Source organism: Ruditapes philippinarum, unplaced genomic scaffold (assembly GCF_026571515.1).
Source record: "Ruditapes philippinarum isolate M1 unplaced genomic scaffold, ASM2657151v2 ctg6213_1_1_1_1, whole genome shotgun sequence".
Taxonomy (NCBI): Eukaryota; Metazoa; Mollusca; class Bivalvia; order Venerida; family Veneridae; genus Ruditapes; species Ruditapes philippinarum.
Genome location: NW_026858105.1, coordinates 81,817 through 90,034, shown reverse-complemented (window position 1 = coordinate 90,034; position 8,218 = coordinate 81,817).

Genomic DNA, 8,218 nt, shown 5'->3' with positions numbered 1-8,218 from the left:
CCACCCGGGTCCCTTTTATTTACGGGAAAATTTTTTCCATGTTTTTTCCAAGCAACCCAAAGCTACTTTTCGATAAAATTTTTGGTTTTCAACCCTTCCCCCCTGGCTACTGTCGGGTTTAAATTTTCATGTTTTAAAGGGTTTATTTCGGGGCAATTTTTCGGGGTTTAAATCTTTCAATTTTTCAATCATCCCGGGTTTACCCCTGGGTTTAAAATTAACATGTTTTTAAAGGGATACCCCTGGCTCCCTTCCAAAGGTAAATCTTCATTTTTTTAAGCAATACATTACATTATAATTTTTAAAAATTCCGGGGTAAGCTGAATGTAAGTTCTAAAAATTGGGAAAGGGAAATCGGGTCAAACAAAGTTTTTAAAAGGTAAGATTTTCATTACTTTATAAAAAAAATTTATAAACACTTTTTTAAATCTCCCTTTGTAAGTTTAAATAAAAAAAAAAAAAAAGGAAAGGAAAATTTTTTTTTTAAATTGGTACTTATGGGGTTTTGGGGTTTGATTTTCCCAGGGTTCTGAAAAAAACTTTTAGATCGGGTTTGGAATTAAGAGGGCTAAAGTTAGAGAGTTGACTTTCCCACCTTTTTCACTCACCATATCCCTTTAGGGATGTGCATTTGTACGGGTTTTTTAATTTAAAAAATTTATTTGTTTGGGGGTTATTTTGTTTTTGTTTATTTGGAAAACCCCGGACCCAAAGAAGAATTAATTGTTGCCCCCCCACAATCCAGCAGTTACCCACCCTTTTTTGACAGTTTACAGAAAAACATAAAAGATTTGCTGGTTAGGGGTTTATCCCCAATCAGAAGTAGTACAGGGAAAAACCTTTGATGATTATGTGATGAAAATTGGAGGATTTTAGCTTTCCTTTTAAAGGATAATTAAATTTTCTTGGAAACTTATGCGGTAAATTTTTTTTTTTTTTAACGGAATTCAATTTCCTTGCCAAATTTTTTTGAAATTGTAAAGGGGAGAGATTGCTTTGGGAAAAAATGTTTGAGTTGTTTTTCATGGCTGTCAATGAAAATTTTTAAATAAAAAATTTTTGTTAAAAGGGTTAAAATGAAAAACAAACCCTTAGATAGTAAGCTAGAAACCCCCAAATTTTTTTTAAATTTTAAAGGGTTTGGGATGAACAATAAAGAGTTATCACATGAGTCGATCAGTAAATTTCTGGTTAAAGTTTTTGTGCCGTACACAAAATTCTTTTACTAAAATTTAAAGGGAAATTTTTTCAAAACTTTATTTTGTATTGTTTCTTATGAGGGCCTTCCCAATTTTGGACAAATTTTGACAAGATTTTTTGAGTAAAGGGCCAAAAATTGTAAAAAATTTTAGATTCTTAATTGTATTAAACAATATTTTTTCATATTTTATTTTTTTTGAAGTATTTTATTAAAACTTTGTTTGACTTTTTCCAATTAAAAAATAGCTTCACTTTTTCCCCCAAACGAAGTCTTATTTTTTTTCCCCCAAAAAGACTTTCATTAAATTTTTTTCCCCCGGTGAGTCTTTAACCGTTATTTTGGGATATGTTTTTTTGGGCCTTGGGCGGAGTGTTAAATTTTTTATGTGTTTTGTTTTTGATGTTTTCCAAGGGAAAAAGTAGATCATAATCGGTTAAGAAAGTTTTTAAATTTATGTATAAATTTTTAAATAGTAAATTCAAAAAGGGGTTTAAAAATGATGATGAATTTACAATATTTGCGTAAATTTTAAATTAAAAAGAAGGTTTTTTATTCGGGAAAAATAAAAAAATAACAATATTATTTTAATAGTTTTAAAGGGTCATAATTGAAAAGGGTGTTTTCGTATATTTATGATTTTATTAGATTTTTTTTTTTTGAAAATTTTTAATTGTTTTTTAAATTTTAAATGGGGGTTGTTTTTAAAGTTTTTTAAAGTTTTTTTTATTTATTTTTTTTTCAAAAGGAAATCGCATTTGTTTGTTTTCACATTTTTAAATTAAATTTTCCCCAAAATGAATGATAAAGAAATAGTGTTGAAAATCTGCGCATTCTTGACTATTTTTAACGGAAACCACTACCAATTTCTCTGAAGTTTTACTTGTCACCGAAAATGCCGTCAACAAATAGTGCCGGAAACTTGTTAATCGGAGGTTTGTCAGTTTGAAGAGATCAAGAAGTTGCAAATGGCCCGCTCAACTGACGAAAACTATACAATGAACTTGAAAAAGAGCATGAAAATGTCCTACAATAATATAGGAGGTAAAAAAACTACTGAACAATAAATTATGTGAACGCTTTGAACATTTCCCAATAAAATGCATTTACAATGTTTAAATTTGGGTGCGCGGCAACCGCGAAAGTTGTTGCAGATTTGGAAGCGAAACTTTGAGAGTTTGTTTAAAGAATTTTGAAGAACCCCAGGGAAAGTTTTTTTCTCAGTGGATCGCGGGGGGTTGGCCCGCATTTTGGAGAAAATATTTTGTAGGGGAAAAAAACGCAAAGTCAAAGGGTCAGCCATGGAAGTTCCCGAAAACTTAAATTTCCCCGTCGGGCCGGGGAAAATTTACAAAGGTTTAAGAAAGGTTTAATAGCGAACAAAAATTTAAAAATTTAAAAGATAAAAAAAGGTTTTTTTTTTTGAACGAGCTCGCCGGGATCTTAAAAATGAAAAAAAAGGTTGTTAGATCAGCAGCGGAATTAGAAAAAGCAGAGATGGGAAAAAATGGTGGGGTTAGAAAAAAAACACAGGAAACCGGGGTCATATCTAACAAAAAAGCTCACCCTAAACGAAACCAAAAAAAATAGGGACTAATCATTTCGGGGTTAAACCCAACCGTAGGGTTCTTTGGAAATAAAAATTTAAACACAGCCCAGAGGGGGAAAATTTTTTGGAAAAAAAAAAGGGGTTGGGTTTGGTTTATACCGGGAAAGTTGACAGGGGAGACATCGAACATTAGAAAGATCATTTCAAAAGATTTGGCATCAGCACTTCATAAAAGGATTCAACTTACAAACCCCCGAACTTTTGACTTTTTGTTTGGGAAGCCTAAAGGGATACTCCCAAATTTTTTCAAAAACTTTTGAAACAAACATTGGGAAAAGAAAAAAATTTAAGTGAAAATAAATTTAAAGCAAGTTTTTTCTTTCGAAATTTTACGGGTTAAGGAAAAAATCTAGTATAAAAACTTTTGGGTTTTTTTAAAACCCGGGGAAAAAAAGTTAAAAAACTTTGCTGGGCCCTAATTATTTCTGTTTTTGGCAAACCACTTTTAAATTCCCAAGGTCTTTTGATAAGGGTAAATGGTGCTAAAAATTAAAGTCCGTTTGGTTGGGAAAGGGTTATCAAAATTATTTTTTGAGATGCAGAAATGGGGAAAATTCATTTCTCGGGTTTGGGGTTTTTCCCTGATATTAATAAAAACAAAAAATTTTTTAAAATTTGCATTTTTAAGGGGGCCCCCAAACATATAAAAAGTAAAAGGTAAAAGGAAAGGCACATTATATAAATGAGCCCAGGTAGGGTGCCCCGGTTTTCAAAATTTCGTCAAATTTGTAACGAAAAATCAGGTTCGCAAACTCTTAATAGCTATGATCTTTGAAAAAACCCAATGATTTTACAAGAAAAAAACCAAAAAACAGTTCTGGAAAATTTATTACAGTAATGAAAAAAAACCAAAAGGTTACTACTCTGAGTACACATATTTGAAAAAAAACGGGTCAGGAAAGTAGAAAAATGCTTTTGTTTTTTAGGAAAACTGTGCAGATTTAAATCCCCTGTGTAAAAAGTTCCAAGTCAATGAGTTCAATGATCTTTTAAAAAACTGGTAAAGCACTTAAAATTGTGGTTTCAATTGTTTTAAAAGGTAAACAAATTTTAAAAAAACCCTGTAGAAAACCAAAAATTTAAAAGTGACTAATTGTAATGTAAAAAAACCACATTTTTTTTTACATAGTTGGGTAAAACCCGAAAAGTGGCCCCACAGCAGTGGGAGTCCCTTCGTGGGAACTGTGCAGGGAAAAGAAGGTTTAAACTGTAAAAAATTTTTCTGGGGATTATTTTTCCTTTTAATAGTTAGGGGGGGGACGGTAGTTTTTTCAACATTGCCCTTTCTAAATTTAAAGGGGGCCCTAAAACCTTTTTGTGAAAGAAAGATTGTTACGGATGCCGAAAATATAACCGGTTAAAGCCCCGTCACATTCGGATGTCTACGGCAAACTCACGGAAGGTATTATCACATGTTTCAGGAGGCCGACTTAGATATTCAACCTATCGATGGAAATGAAAGTATTAACCCTAAGAAAAGTCTGGTCAGTAAAGTCATTACCGATACAACTCGATCTGCAGCTAATATGCAGGGATATCCGAAAACTTACAGCGTACTTATCGGTATAAATATTCCAGATAAGACACTAATGACGTTATGATGTTTAATAGGGACGGATTTCACCTGTTTGCACATATTTACCCTAGAAGTGAAAAATTCGGAAATTAGCGATGGGAACCCGTACCGATACGCACTGGTCTTGGATGGCTTTACGCGATCCAGTCCCAACTAGGAAAGAAATCCAACGATATTAAATAAAATTTCTTGAGGTCACGTGACATTTTGTTACAGCAACAATTGAGCGTTTGTTTGGACAACAGACTTTAATGATAAATCACAAGTGAAGAGTTTGCATGTCTGCTCCAGAAGATAAAAATGCTATGAATCCATGGAGTCAAACATTAACTTAATCGCGAGGATGGTCATTACAAGCTTGGTCCTTTCCTTGGGTGATAGAAATTCATCATTCGTAAATAATATACCGCTTGCCCAAGCCAGAATTACAGCAGTTGGAAGCGCAAGTTGTCAAAGTGACAATAATTTGCATGATATGTACAGAACTACTGTGAATGATTACCATCTGCGAATGGATATGCCTCTGAAGTGGATCACATTGTACCAGAAACAAAAGCGGGTTTTGTATTTGCCGCATCATCCCGTGATAAATGTTAACAAGCCGGGAAAAGTACGTGTAGTGTTTGATTGTGCTGCTAATACAAAGGAATGTCGCTTATATGAACAGCCAACTTTTGCAAGGACCTGATTTAATGAACAGTCTAGTCGGTGTACTTATAAAGTTTAGACAGGAACGAATAGCAATTTTATTGCAGATATTGAAGCAATGTTTCATCAAGTTCGTGTTATCGAGGAAGATCGTGATGCTTTAAGGTTTCTCTGGTGGCCTAATGGAGAATTGGACAAGATTCCTAAGCAATATCGCATGAATGTCCATTTATTTGGTGCTACATCTTCTCCGAGTTGTGCTGCGTATGCACTTAAAAGAACAGCGAAAGATTTCTCGCATCTGTTTAAACCGGAAGTTGCGCTGACAGTTGAGAAGAATTTTTATGTTGATGACTGTCTAAAGTCTGTCCATCTGAGCAGGAAGCTATTGATTGGCTATGAATTTAAAGAAAATGCTGTCTTTGGGAGGATTTCGCTTAACAAAATGGCTCAGTAACAGTAGAAATGTTTTAAAGACAATACCGGAATCAGATCTTGCCAAATCGGTGGTCAGCTTAACCCCTGGTGAAAAGTGTAATGACAAAGCATTGGGTATATGGGAACGGATGATACGATCGACACGTGCAATTTTGAGATCGTTAGTCAAAGAGCAGCTTCTGACAGATGAACAACTTCTTACTGTTGTAACAGAGGTTGAAAAAATACTTAATGATAGACCCATTACCCGAGTAAGCGATGACCCAAAAGACCCCCCAGTTTTAACTCCAAGCATGATTTTATTACTAAAGTCCAATACATGTATTCCACGTGGCATTTTTAGAAAAGAAGATACATATGCAAAGAGAAGGTGGAGACAGACTCTCAGTATCTTGCTGATATATTCTGGAAACGATGGATTCGGGAATATATACCTACCCTACAATCTCGACAAAAATGGCTGAGACCACAAAGAGATATCCCGTGAGGGGCGATATTGTACTCGTGGCTCAGGAAAACATACTAAGGGGGCAGTGGCCGTTGGGCAGGGTTTTGTAACTATAAATGTGGGTCGGGACGGGCATACACGAAGCTGTGTGGTCAAAACTAGTATGTCACAATTGTTAAGACCAATAACTAAACTTTGCCTACTAGAATGTTCTATTTAAGTAAAGGTATACATTACAATAAGCTATTGTTTGTATAAGATGAAATCGTAACGTTTCATGGTGGGGAGTGTAAGAATTATAGTTCTTAATTGTAAATTTATTTATTATAATCACATACTTTTCATAGTTTGATTTTTCTGATAGTATTTACTATTAAAGACATTGTTTTTGACTCTTTCAATTAAAGATAGCTTCACTATTTCCGCCAAACGTAACGTCTTATTTTGTTTCCCGTAAAAGACGTCATTAAATTGTTTTACGGTGACGTCATTAACCGTTACTTTGATATGTTGTTTGCCTTTGGGCGGAAGTGCTTAAATTGTTGATGTGTTTTGTTTATTGATGTTTTCCAATGGAAAGTAGATCATAATCGGTAAGCAAGTTATTAATTATGTATGAATTTTAATAGTAAATTCAATATTGTTTAAATGATGATGAACTTTACAATATTTGCCGTGAATTAAATTATAAACGGAATATTCGCGGAAATATAAAATAACAATATTATTTTAATAGATTAAAGTCTATAATTGTAAAGGTGATATCGTATATTTATGATTTGTATTAGCATTATTATTTTAGACAATTTATTGTATTTTATTTTAAATGCGTTGTAATCAGTATTTAGTTTGTTTATTATTTTCAGAGAATCGCATTGTTGTATCACATTGATATATTATTCCATGAATGAGAATAAAGAAAAGTGTTGAAATCTGCGCATTCTTGACTATTTTTAACGGAAAACATCTACACACATATATTAAAGAATAAACTAATGAAAGGAATGGATTGAAAATAAGCAATCTTATTTGAGAGCATAATAGGAGGTCACTGTCTAAGGCCAATAACATGGGGGTTTGACTAAATTATGGCCTGTTTTGAACTTGAAAAAAAAAAATCACTACCTGATCAAGGCTCTTGTTTTAATCAAGCAATGACAATAGTGGAACACACTGTCCTACTGACAGCCCATTTATCATAAATAATTATCTAAATAAAATCTAATGTGGTAAAGTGTAATGTTATAATTCTCTTAACTTAACTTTGATATTGTAATTATGTTTATTTATTTAAGTCGTTGTGTTTGAAGCCAATATTTTGTAGTTTTTGCAGGAGATAGTGCAATATATATATAAAGTGTATATTTCTTGTGTGTACAACTGATATGTTGTAATGTGGTAAAGTTAATGTTCAAGTTGTGATAGTTACTTTAAGTTATTTTTAGTTGTATGTTAGTGAAATTGGTAGAAAGGAAAAATTCTTTTTCCAAATGTTTTAGCTCAACTATATATAGAATAGAGGAACTAATACAGAACACCCATTGCTTATGCATCTACGTGACTGTTGGTTTAAATTTGAGGCCAAGTTTATATTTTATATACCGCTGAAAGTATATTTTATAAATCATTGATGGTATTCAATTAAAACTTCACACATCTGTAGAAATATTATTGTAGATCACAGAAAAAAAACAATAATTCTAGCATGATATTTGACAGAATTATATTTCTTTACTGCTTAAAATAAATATACAAGATCATTATCTTGAGTTGGTTCAGATGTTAATTCATACCTGTGTCTGTGAGACTATAAAATCTTGCTAAACTTTTGACTAAATTAAAGCTTTCTGTGAATCTATTCTGCATTTTCCAGAGCCTTGTTTTACTATTAAATACTGAGAAAATTAAACGCATTTACTTCTGCTATTTATTATCAGGCTTAATCAATTTAGTCTGCAATATTGTCAATTTTGCTGTATTGGCTGACTTTTAATGTTTCCATTTTACCTGTTCTGATCAGAATATTATCATCTCGAGCTATTACTACTGTGGTTTTTGGACATGACAGAACTGGAAATATTTGGTAACTGGAAATATTTGGCTGACTGTTAATGTTTCCATTTTAATTCAAAGGGGGCTATTTTGTTTAGATAAGAAAATTATTATCGCCTGTTGTTAAAGGGACTCAACTGAGGTTTTTTGACATGACAGAACTGGAAATATCTTTTTAGATTTTTATATGATTTCATGTAGGTCTAAACTAATAGCTTATGTGTAAAATTTGACATTATTAGCTCACTC